The 13530-nt window shown below is 34.8% G+C and overlaps 1 long non-coding RNA gene and 1 pseudogene across 1 annotated transcript in view; one reads left to right on the forward strand and one right to left on the reverse strand.

Moving 5' to 3' along the window:
* LOC133660224 (trafficking kinesin-binding protein 1-like) overlaps positions 1-13530 on the forward strand; it is a 75328-nt pseudogene that overhangs the window by 27984 nt on the left and 33814 nt on the right.
* LOC133660227 (uncharacterized) overlaps positions 1-13530 on the reverse strand; it is a 41385-nt gene that overhangs the window by 4512 nt on the left and 23343 nt on the right. The window contains exon 3 of the long non-coding RNA XR_009827788.1: positions 8754-8895. This is a non-coding gene — a long non-coding RNA (uncharacterized LOC133660227). The remainder of the gene's footprint in view (positions 1-8753; positions 8896-13530) is intronic.

Here is a 13530-nt window from a genome sequence, read left to right on the forward strand (position 1 = left end):
TAAAAATTAATTGCCCACCCCTGCTATAGCACATCAATTAGGCGAGAGACAGCGTTTATCTCAAAACTTAAATTGAGGTACAGTTAATGCAGTTATGCAAGTTTACTTTTAATAATAGATTAAAGTTCAGATGGATTGTGCTGATGAGACAAAAGCACATTGAGCAATTGTTTAGAGTTTGTAGTGATTATCTTGCCCGACTCTACAACCACTACATTTAACTATAACAATGATAATCTTAATAATGTAATTTATTATAGCGATAGTTATAAAATATTTTTTCTAATTAGAAAAAATTATGAAAAAAACAATGTTAAAAGAAAAAGCTCAATTGTTGATACTAAAAACTAAAAATAACTTGTTTTTTTTTGTAGCTGTTTTACAGCAAAAGAACGTATATAAAAGTAGCCTTTCCACATTTTTTTTTCTTTCCAAATCATGTTTTTAGTGGTAAAAGATTGGGGACCCCTGTGTTATAGCATTCACACAATAATCCGCCTTTAAAGAAAACATTTTCTGGCATTGTACAGTACTTGCTGCCACATACTGGTGTTTTGGCAAAATAATACACAGTGTGCACACACATTTAGCATCTTTCACCCCCTCCTGTGGCCCTTTACTGTATTTTGTGCTACTTTGACACTTGCAGTGTTTCTGCTTGTTTGTTTTCCTCACAAGTGGAAACAAAAACATTTGCGTTGAGTGTGAATCATTTCTGTCAGCTTGGAGGATGAAAGAACACAAAGAGCTGAATAGTGTTGCAGATTGCTATTGAGTGAGTGTCTCAGTGTGGGCTTGATTCTCTGTGGTAACCAGCCAAAAGTGATGTAAAGAGTTGAGTAACATAGTGGAGTATAATTACGAAGGAGGGAGGGAGGGATCAAGAACAAACGGAGAAGACAGAGGACTTCAGGGTGACAGTTATGTAAGTAAACAAATTCCAAACTACTGAGCTTATTTGCCAACTCGAAAACCAATCAAAGCTTCAGAACACAGTAGATGTGGTTTATATAATGTTGGAGAAGTTGGTTCTCCCTTTGCGTTACTACAGACACACAAAAAGCTAAGAAACGTTGTATTGAAACTGTTGATACTTTAAGACTATTGTAAAATTGCAACACACCTAAACTCCGTATTGCTATGTGTCCTTGCACAATTATTTCTATTATTTTGTATGTGTTAACCATGAAGCAATGGAATTAATCTGAAGTACTGTATATTTAATTTGCAATTATGATGCAACATTTGTCACAAAACAATGTGTACAAAGCGCGCTAAAAACATTACCCGTAAAAAAGCTTGTGAAACACAAACCAGTCAAACCTTCTTAATCTAAACTGAATAGTATAACTATTGGTTCTTCTTCAGGCTTCTCTTGTGTGCTAAACATGTTTCAGGTTTTCAAGGTTTGAGAAGTTCAGGAATTTTGAATTACGTCTTTCAACATTATTAACAAAAAGCAGAATTTTAATTCCTTTTTTTTTCCTCCCGAGTAGTTTTTAGCCTCGTACATTCTTGTTCAGTATTGCAGAGCCAAACCCCACGCAGTAAACAGCGTGTGAAATCTATAAAATAGCGTGTACTATTAGTGGGCATGTTGCATGTAATTTACTAAGTGGTACAGACCGCCCTACTTAAATAAGGATTTTGTGTGTACTACACAGGGTATCACCAAAGAGATGCTGTCATTTACTGCACATTCATGTTATCATACTCCTAACTGTGGTGTTTTGCTATGTTTTCAAACATGCAGTAAACATGTACCACTTTTTATGGACATTTAAGAAGCAGTCCTGCAGTGTATCTACAAAGAAACTACTTGGGGTTGTTTTTACCGCTGATAGTGTGTTCATTGGTGAGAGGCTGTATTTAAGACACAACCAAATGCATACTTAAATAAGTTTGTTTTCTTTCGTAAAGGACATTTTTAAATGATATATATTCTATGTGAAAAGAAACAAGCGTCATTAAAATAATATTAAAGGACACTAACGCATCAATTACATTTGTTTTAATCAGCCCTTAAGTCCTCAAGCAGCTATAAAATTATAACATGTTGCTGAATAGACGCTGTATCTAATATCTTAGATATATTATATATATTATATTATATTAAGCATTTTAAGCATAAAAATTACTAAATAAAGTAAAAATATCAAGCTTGTAGCGTAGATTTTAGATGCAAACCGATATCATCTGATACCTGTATTTTTTGCTGGTATCAATATCGGATCGGAATACATTTTTTTTCTGCATGTGCAAATAATTCATTATACTATGTTGCAGCCAGGCATTTACTGTTTCTTTTTTTTTTCACTTGCCATGGTTATGTCTGTCAATACAACATGTTCAGGCTAAGCCAACTATTTAAAATGGGTTCCCATTTTTCCTTCACAGAAGCAGCACTACTAGTGCCAGAAGCACAAGCAGTATATGTGTAAAAGCTTTGTGTTGTATGTGCACATAGTGCAGGGAGTCGACAGAGTCCAGCTGAGGGGGAGAAGAGAGCTAGTGGGGCGGTCCATGAGGTTCTCGTCATTGGCATGTCAAGCATGGCGAACCAGTTTGGCTCAGCTCTCTTTTTCCTCTTCACTCCTCCCTCTCCCTTTAACTCCCTGTGTCTCTTTCCAGCCAGTGCCGTCCTCTAACTTTCAGCCACTGTGCTTCCTGTCTCACCCTCCCAGCGTTCTTTCTTTCTCTCTTCCCTTCTCCCACCTTGTAGTTTGTCGTGTCCTTGCCCTCGCCCTGATTTGTGGAAAATGTGATAGGTGAAGGGCACAAGGTTCTTGTTCGGGCGTCAGGCAACATGAGTGAGTACATTGTTGTTTTTTGTTTGGTTTTAAACAGCTGTATGGTGAGCTTCATGTCCGACAAATGGACAGTTTGATTCTTTGACTGTACTCTGACACCCTGTCTTCTCCTTGTTTGTGTCCTTATATCTCTGGCTAAGACTTTGTTTACTCTCTTTTTAAACTTAAACCCCTGTAAATACCCACAAAACCTGTTTACATCTTGTTTTTCAAAGGACTAGTAACATTACTTGTTGTACTGGAAGTTGCAAACTTTTTAAAAATGTTTTAAAGCTTGCATTTAATGAATTGAACCTACAAGGGAGAAGTTGTCACTGAAAGTTGTCTGAATGAGAAACCCTGTACTGTAGTGCTTTATGGAGGGTAGCCATGTTCAACTCCAAGGGGTTTACATTTGTTCCCAAACACTTTATAATGTGTATTACACCAAAATGACTTCTAGTAGACTTAAATCCAGTCAATTTTTTCATTTACGTTTTCTCATTTTAAGTGTCACTTCATTGATACAATAAATAATTCAGCAAATAAGATTGAATCAGTATATATATACGGTATATATATATATATATATATATATATATATATATATATATATATATATATATATATATATATATATATATATATATATATATACAGTATATATATATAAGCACACATACGTATATATATACACACACATACATATATATATACAGTGGGGCAAAAAAGTATTTAGTCAGCCACCCATTGATTGTCAATGGGTGGCTGACTAAATACTTTTTTGCCCCACTGTATATATATATATATATATATATATATATATATATATATATATATATATATATATATATATATATATGTATATATATATATATATATGTGTATATATACTGTATATATATATATATATATATATATATACTGTATATATATGTTTACTGAAAAAAGGAAAACAAGAATGAATAATAATAGCAGCAACAGTATCAATAGCAGTAACACTAATAACATCAACAATAGTAACTAAAAGTATTAAACGACAACAAAGAGAGTTGTTGTCACGTATCATTTCAATCACCATCACAGCCATTAATTAAAAAAAAACGTAACAGTCGCAGTGGCTTACACTTGCATTGCATCGCATAAACTTGACAGCCACACTGTAGCCATTATGTACCACAAATTAGAAATAGAATTAAGGAATTAGTCTTTGATGAAAAAGCATTGAGCCACACTAGTATGTTTGCATGGCATAAATGTGTCTTAATAAATTAAAAATGTTTTAATGTTTATGTGCTTAAGTCTAACATTAATGTTAAGAAATCAGAAATAACCATTTATTACTTTTGTCATGTCTAATAGTCTCGCATGTTTTTTATTTATTAGATTATGCCGAGTATACACTTTACATTATTTATAGAGAATTGCCGACTGCACCAGATTTAGCATCCATTTCATTTACACGTGTAGTTTCTTCTGTTATGTTGCAGTGTTTATTGCTCTGACAGTGGACTATTCTTACGTTTGAACTTGAACTTTTCTTCTCTTAGTGGCTGAAAGCTGCTGCTAATATTGGTACAACCCTACAGTTGGTCCTCTTTTTTTTTTGCACACACTGTACTGTGTACACATACAAAAGGACAGTTTCCTCTCAAGCTTGGCCCAACGTGACCTTTAATATACAGTGCATCTGAAAAGTATTCACAGCGCTTCACTTTTTCCACATTTTCTTATGTTACAGCCTTATTCCAAAATGGAACAAATCCATTTTGCCCTCAAAAATGTACACACAATACCCAATAATGACAATGTAAAAAGGTATTAAAATGTTTTTTGGGAAAATGTATTAAAAATAAGACTTTACATGTACATAAGTATTCACAGCCTTTGCTCAATATTTTGTTGATGCACCTTTGGCGGCAATTACAGCCCCTAGTCTTGGCACATCTATCTTTGGGCAGTTTTGCCCATTCCTCTTTGCAGCACCTCTCAAGCTCCATCAAGTTGGATGAGAAGCATTGGTTTTCATCCAGAATGTCTCTGAAACAGTGAAGCGTTGTGAATATTTTCCGGATGCACTGTATATATATGTATATATTAGGGATGTTCCGATCAGGGTTTTATGCTGCCGATTCTTATACCGATCTTCCATGAGTGAAACTGGCCGATGCCAATACTGATACAGATCGCATTTATTAAGTGTCAATTTTTCAATACAGTATATTTATGGTGAGTGCTAATAACAGCTTAACAATATCAACACAATATTCAAACTAATTAATGTAGCTATTTTATTACATACAATTTTTTTGATCATCATTTCTTTTTTTTTTTTAATCATCCATCCATCCATCCATTTTCTACCGCTTATTCCCTTTGGGGTCGCGGGGGGCGCTGGAGCCTATCTCAGCTACAATTGGGCGGAAGGCGGTTTACACCCTGGACAAGTCGCCACCTCATCGCAGGGCCAACACAGATAGACAGACAACATTCACACTCACATTCAAACACTAGGGTGTAAATGCATATATACAAGCCATGTACAGTTGACACTTTCATTGTTTTTTGTTTCTTATACATTTCCATGATCAGAAAGGAGCAGATGGAAAAATACTATTCTTATATTTATCTGCCCTCTTTTTAACACAAATTATTTTAGATGACTTTATAACTGTTCCCTCCACCAACACCCGAGCTCAAATAAAATTGATCACAATAAAGTCAATAGCACACAAGTAAATATTTAAATAATTGGTTTTTTGTCCTCAAAGTCCCCTTGTGTCCATAGAATTATTTCCTGATCTTTTAAACATGAAAATAAAAGTCTAGATTTCATAAAGCACTTATTTCTTGTGTTGTTTCAAAATAGCTTAGTGATTAGCATGTTTGCACCTGGCTTGCTTTAATCTGTGAAACATGTTCAGCTTTTTTCGCCAGTGATATTTGATAATGATGATACTTAAGATACTAAGAGATGTAGTTTTTTTCCCACAATGGATGTGATTATATTAACTAAAATGATAACCACCTCTATCAGTCAAGATTCATTATGTATCTTATTAAACATATGTTCCTCTTTTAAAGTTTTAGGTATAATACTGTAGATTGATGGTAAGTATGTAAAAACACCTCCATCTTTTATACCTCAAACTTGTCTGAAACCAGTTTTTACCAATTCTAAACATACGTTACAAGCTAAATAGGGCTGCCTCTATGGATTAATCTCGCAATTGACTAATTTATTGATTAGTTTGTTCATTTACATTAAGTAAACGGATAAAACACTCTATAGCCTCAATATGTATTGTAGGGAAAATTGTTGAAATAAACAAAGATTTTTCTACTTGCCATAACTTTCTTTTTTTTCCCTAATAAATGCACACCATCAACATTGAAATTGCACTTTTAAAATGTGTGTATTAGTAAAAATAATAATTGAAAAAAAAAAAATCTGTTTACACAGATCTTGAGACCCACACACCACCACTGTATTGTGCGCTTTATAACAGCAACTATGCAGAAAATATGTCCATGTATTTAAAGTTCCAGGCACTCCATACGGTCCAGATTGTATCCATTTTTATCAGTTACAATCAATAAAGGATTAATCAAAGCAACATAATATAAATCAAAGCATTTTTTGTAATTAAATTGATCGATTTAATTTATTAATTGCTGCAGCCCTAAAGCTAAAACATATAATTTGGTGTAGAAATTAGGCGATTCCTTAAACATGCACTATTATTTTTTTAGACCAGGTAAATCAATAATTCAATTAAAATCATTTGTCCTCTCCAATTCTTCAATAATAAACTGCATCAGATACTTGAAAGTTCATTGTTGTGGTTTATTTTGTTTAGCAATAAGCTTGTTGCTGTTTAGATGAGTCGTTAAGAATGAAGGTGACCAAAAAGGCTGTGGATCTTATTTCCCAGACCGACTTAAATACAGCGAGTCGAGTTGATGCCCATGTGTTCAATTTTGTTCCTATCTGACCACATCGCATTCGACCACCCCTTTTCTGAATCATTCAGGCAAACTTCAGACTGGCACATTCATTTTCTCTTGAGCAGAGGGACCTTGTGGGCACTGCAGGGTCTCAATTCATTGGAGAAACATGCGATAGTAATGGTTTTCTTTATGACTTGGTGTCCCAGGCTCTGCCCTTGTAATCATGGACCGATCTCACCTTTTGCATGAACTTGCATGGAGCTCCAGAGCAAGGTCGATTTAATATTTCCTACATTTTCTATTGATCATATTAGAATTCTTGCTAAATCTGCAGCTATGGATTGTTTTGATAATTGAGTAATCTATCAATTAGTTTGTTGATTAATCGAGTAATCGGATAAAACACATTTTACAGCCTCAATGCATATTTTAGGGAAAATAGTTTAAACGAATTTTTAAAAATCCGCTTGCCTGTAACTTAATTATTTTAACCCAATGCACATTAACATTGAAATTGCACTTTAACATATGTGCATACATTTAAAAAAAAAATAAAATACTACAATTACTTACGACCATGCAGAAACTATGCCTGCATACTTAAATTTCTGGGCACTCCATTGAGTCTGGATTTGATACATTTTTATTAGTTACACTTTAAGATTTAACGATAAACGGTATTAATAATAACCACGGTAAAACTCTTGACTGTTAGTATTACCGTTTTGAATTCAAATGATCAAAAAACCGTGATTGATAACTGCACTTAAAAAACTGATACATTTACAGACTGCCTGGTGCCAGCTCGCTAGCTTGAATGCTATCATGAAAACAAGAGACATTAACATCTTTTCCCATTAATAAACAACATTCAGCCATGTGTATATACATAAAAATGACAAACGACATACCCTAAACCTATATAAATACATTGCTGTCTGAGCAACTAAGATATTCAACTGTGCTCATTGAACCTACAAGCTGTGCTCTCCTAGAACAGAGTGATCGTTCTATACTCAGAGGAATACAAGACATAGGCGTTTTTATGGAGCATTCAAGGACCGCTGAACAGAGTAGGACACCTCAAGGACCGCCAGAAATAATAAGTATGATATTTGATTTCTCACCCACTTTAAAAAAAAAAAAAATCACAACCAGTATTTAAACAATAAAGTTTATCCATTAAAACAGATATATCCGTATATCAGTATGGTCCAATTTCAGAAGCCAATGTTGGCTAACATTTTTAAGGATTCATCAGCAGCTGTGGGCATGTTTGTATGTTTCCTGAACTCAACACAGTCACTCATTCAGTCTGAATGAGGCGACTGTGAGAGACAGCATTGTTAGAGAGACACAGACAGACCCAAGTGAAGACACCCTGACAGCAGAGAACGGGTAGAAATAGTGGTAGAGGGAAACAAAAGATATTTGCAATTATGTTTATATAGTGCTTTCAGCGCCACATTTCCTGATACAAAAGCACAAACGTCAGTAAAAATACACCACTGAACAGATTGTAAAAAGATGCTCTTAACTGGGAGGTTAGTTTTTCAACACACAACAACACACTTTTTTCTGCATTTAGGATTCAGCTGAACAATATAATAGGCTGAATTAAAATAACTTTTATTAACTTTGTAAAAAAAAAAAAGATCCTATTTTAAAAGTCCTCTTACCATGATCAAATACAGTGTACTTAAATTAATCATATTTTATGTTATAAAAGTTATAGTATAAGAACTAGTTGTGTTCCCTTAACTGTATGAGTCACATGACTAGAAACTTGGTCTGAAGAGATATTTATGGAACTTAACCATTCCCTCTTTTTACCTCTAGAGGGCACACTGTATTTTCTTTTGTAGCGCTTCACTCACTGTAGGTGCACTGCAGAATATTAACTAGGACACTTTGTCACAGCCACAATTTCATCATTTAAATGAAGTCATTGTTAAAGAAAAACCTCACATTTTGTATCTTTGTGTCTGTGCAGATGTGTGTAACAATACTGACCTGCCGGAGCTTGAGATTATTAGCCTTCTGGAGGAACAGCTGCCTGTCTACAAGTTGAGGGCCGACACCATCTTGGGCTACGAGCAAGATGACTGGTTGCATACACCTCTGGTGGACTCCAGCTCCGCCCTCGACCTGACGACTGAACAGACAGAGGAGACCCTCAAGTACTTCTGTAAGTTCTTCACTTTAAAAAAAAAAAAAAAAAGTTGGAATATTCCTACTTTCTTTGTACTATTATTAGGTTTGGGCATTGTTTGAATTTAGACAATTATAATAACCATATGATTGCCATTTGTTGTGATATTGTACGCAGGCACTATTTCATATATTAAATCATGTTTTGTCTTCTGAAGCTATGTTTTTTATGCTGGTTAATGCACTGCTGCAGTCCGAGCACACAACTGTATTTGCTTTATTTTCCTCTGTCCATTTGACTGCCACTGAATACTTTTCCTCAATCAATTTTTCTATCTGATAATGATTTACACTTCTTTCCTTTAAAGGCCTACTGAAACCCACTACTACCGACCACGCAGTCTGATAGTTTATAAATCAATGATGAAATCTTCACATTGCAACACATGCCAATACGGCCGGGTTAACTTATAAAGTGCCGCTAAACTTCCGGTTGAAAACGTCTATGTATGATGACGTATGCACGTGACGTCAATAGTTAAACGGAAGTATTCGGACACCATTGAATCCAATACAAAAAAGCTCTGTTTTCATCTCAAAATTCCACAGTATTCTGGACATCGCCAAGCTGGAAAGCATTAACCGTGTATTTACAGATCCATGGTTTAATAGTATTTTTGATTTTCTGTCTATCCTTCCAGTCAGGGGTCTATTTATTTTGTTTCTATCTGCATTTAAGCACGATGCTATCACGTTAGCTCCGTAGCTAAAGAGCTTCGCCGATGTATTGTCGTGGAGATAAAAGTCACTGTGAATGTCCATTTCGCGTTCTCGACTCTCATTTTCAAGAGGATATAGTATCCGAGGTGGTTTAAAATACAAATCCGTGATCCACAATAGAAAAAGGAGAAAGTGTGGAATCCAATGAACCCTTGTACCTAAGTTACAGTCAGAGCGAAAAAAGATACATCCTGCACGGCACTCTAGTCCTTCACTCTCACGTTCCTCATCCACAAATCTTTCATCCTCGCTCAAATTAATGGGGTAATCGTCGCTTTCTCGGTCCGAATCGCTCTCGCTGCATTGTAAACAATGGGGAAATGTGAGGAGCCCTTCAGCCTGTGACGTCACGCTACTTCTGGTACAGGCAAGGCTTTTTTTATCAGCGATCAAAAGTTGCAAACTTTATCGTCGATGTTCTCTACTAAATCCTTTCAGCAAAAATATGGCAATATCGCGAAATGATCAAGTATGACACAAAGAATGGATCTGATATCCCCGTTTAAATAAAAAAAAATAATTTCAGTAGGCCTTTAATGATTGCATATTCACATCTGGGATGTCGTACATCAGCTGTTGTATGCCAGGAATTGGTATAATAATATCAATGTAATCTTTTTTTCGTATCTCCTATTATTCATCCAAAACTCTGAATCTTTTTATTTTATTTTTCTTAGCAATTTAGTTATATTTAATGATATCCCGCCACTGTCCTCTTCCACCTCGATCCAGTCACAAATCAGAGTATGCCTTACCGGCAAACAATTTAAGTTGATACGCTCATGGATCCCAGCAATGACAGCGTGTGTGCGTCTTCTCTGCAACAGAGGGCTGGCCAAAACTCAGGCAATACCGCCTTCCGCTGTTTCTGATTGGTTCATATTGTTTAGTGCCTTCTGTGATTGGTTAGATTTAGGCTGAAATTTGTTATACTCGATCGGTCATTGCAAGCCACCAGAAAAGACCAAAAAATATTATCATGAAAAAAAAACTATAGAGTTGTGATTGGGGAAATATAAGCGTTAGAAATGTCAAGTGTGGCGTGAAAGGGTTGAATTACTTGACTGTCACGCGCAAAGCGTTGGGTTTGGCAGCGCTGAAGATATTAATGGTCTGTGGCAGGCACTCTCTGGGCATGTCTGCATCTGTATTATCAGTCTGCTCTTGTTGTATGCATGCCTTGCCTATAAAACATCAATGCGCACATACACAAATGAACTTTCAAACCAGTAAAAAAAAAAAAAAAATCTTAGACACCATTTAGTTCACAGGTCTATTTGAACAGTGACTCAGGGTGAACAAGTGCCTCTATAATTAGCTCAAACATCTTATAAATGGCATCTTCTCATAAGTGTAACTCAATCTTACAGGCCCATACTTACTTGGGGAGATTGGTGCTACCTTTTTTGTGTTTGTCCAGAAGGGAGCAGACTACATTTGTTGGTGGTTGTCTTCCTTGTTGGAGTCATGTTGCTTTAAGCAGATGGTCAGATATCAATGCACCCGTGTCAGTTTGCTTGAACACTGATGATTAGTATCTGTTACATTCTGCCAATCAACCACCTTGACCTTTCATTTGTTTTGTTTATCTGAATCAAGCAAAGTGTAATGTCCAGATTTCACTCCACTCAAAATGGCAATATCTGAATTATGTTGAGTGAACTCCATATTTTTCTCAACCTCAAGAAGTGCGCAAACCTATTGAAAGTTTATATTTTAACCACATCAAGATGATTTGAAATGCATGTCCATACACAAAATTTTTATCAGAAACGTGAAGTATTTGAATAAAAAATAGAATATCAAAATGGAGACGGTTATGTATTGTTACCAGGGATGGGTAACTAGTACTTTTATAGGCAACCACCAAACCGGATCCCTGGAGACCCCTGCTTTGGCCTATAAACTACTACCATCTAACGTACTGGAATTGCAACTGCTCGGAAAGTCTACCACATAATACTTGCAACAAACTGCACAGCACAGTTATCATAATAACTAGAGATGGATATGCCGATATATGCGTTAAAATGTAATATTGGAAATTATCGGTATCGGTTTTTTATTATCGGTACCGGTTTTTTTTGTGTTTTTTTTATTAAATCAACATAAAAAACACAAGATACACTTACAATTAGTGCACCAACCCAAAAAACCTCCCTCCCCCATTTACACTCATTCACACAAAAGGGTTGTTTCTTTCTGTTATTAATATTCTGGTTCCTACATTATATATCAATATATATCAATACAGTCTGCAAGGGATACTGTCCGTAAACACACATGATTGTGCGTGCTGCTGGTCCACTAATAGTACTAACCTTTAACAGTTAATTTTACTAATTTTCATTCATTACTAGTTTCTATGTAACTGTTTTTATATTGTTGTACTTTCTTTTTTATTCAAGAAAATGTTTTTAATTTATTTATCTTATTTTACTAATTTTTTTAAAAAGTACCTTATTTTCACCATACCTGGTTGTCCAAATTAGGCATAATAATGTGTTAATTCCACGACTGCATATATCGGTTGATATCGGTATCGGTTGATATCGGTATCGGTAATTAAAGAGTTGGACAATATCGGAATATCGGATATCGGCAAAAAGCCATTATCGGACATCCCTAATAATAACCTAATTTTTTAATTTTACGTAAAGCTTAGATTTGACTATTTAACAATTATAATATTTTAACACGCACAAAAGTACCAAAAATTGGTACAGTTGCTTACAGTTATCGATTCTCTGGACCCAGAAATCGGTACTGTATCGGTTCAAATATAAAAAGTTCCAGTCCCTAATTTTTATTCATATGATGGCTGTCCATCCTGTGTGTCTATTTTTTGGGAAGAAAATTAAACAAAACAGGAACAATTATCAAAATGAAAATAGCTAAAGTTGCACCAATTTATAAGACTGGAGATAAACATCAATTTACAAATTATAGACCTGTTTCTTTACTTCCACAATTTTCTAAAATCATTGAAAAACTGTTTAATAACAGATTAGAGAGTTTCATAAATAAAAATAGAATACTCGAAGAGAACCAATATGGATGCAGAGCTAATGTCTCAACTTCAATGGCTTTAATTGAAATTACAGAAGAAATTACCAATGCAATAGACAGTAAAAAATGTGCAGCAGCAGTTTTTATGGATCTAACTAAAGCTTTTGACACAATTAATCACAATGTTTTAATCAAAAAACTAGAACGATATGGCATCAGAGGGTTAGTCTTAAACTCGATAAGAAGTTATCCAATGAACAGGAAACAATACGTGAAGCTAGGCGAACACATGTCTACAACGCTAAATATATCCTGTGGTGTACCTCAGGGATCAATATTAGGACCTAAATTATTCAATCTCTATATAAATGACATTTGTAAAGTTACAAAAGATTTAAAGTTAGTATTATTTGCGGATGATACAACAGCGTTTTGTTCAGGAGAGAACACACAGGAGATAATACAAATAATAACAGAAGAAATTAACAAATTAAAAAGATGGTTTGACAAAAACACACTATCGTTGGATCTTAGTAAAACTAAAATAATGCTATTTGGTAACAGTAGAAGAGAAAGTCAAACACAAATACAAATAGACGGAATAGAAATTGAAAGAGTAAATGAAACCAAATTTCTAGGTATAATGATTGATGATAAATTGAACTGGAAATCTCACGTAAAAAATATACAACATAAAGTAGCAAGAAACACGTCAATAATGAATAAAGCAAAACATGTTCTAGACAAAAAATCACTTCATATTCTCTACTGCTCACTAGTGTTACCATATCTGAGCTACTGTGTAGAAATATGGGGAAATAATTACAAAAGTACACTTCATTCATTAACG

Source organism: Entelurus aequoreus, linkage group LG11 (genome assembly GCF_033978785.1).
Source record: "Entelurus aequoreus isolate RoL-2023_Sb linkage group LG11, RoL_Eaeq_v1.1, whole genome shotgun sequence".
NCBI classification, from domain to species: domain Eukaryota; kingdom Metazoa; phylum Chordata; class Actinopteri; order Syngnathiformes; family Syngnathidae; genus Entelurus; species Entelurus aequoreus.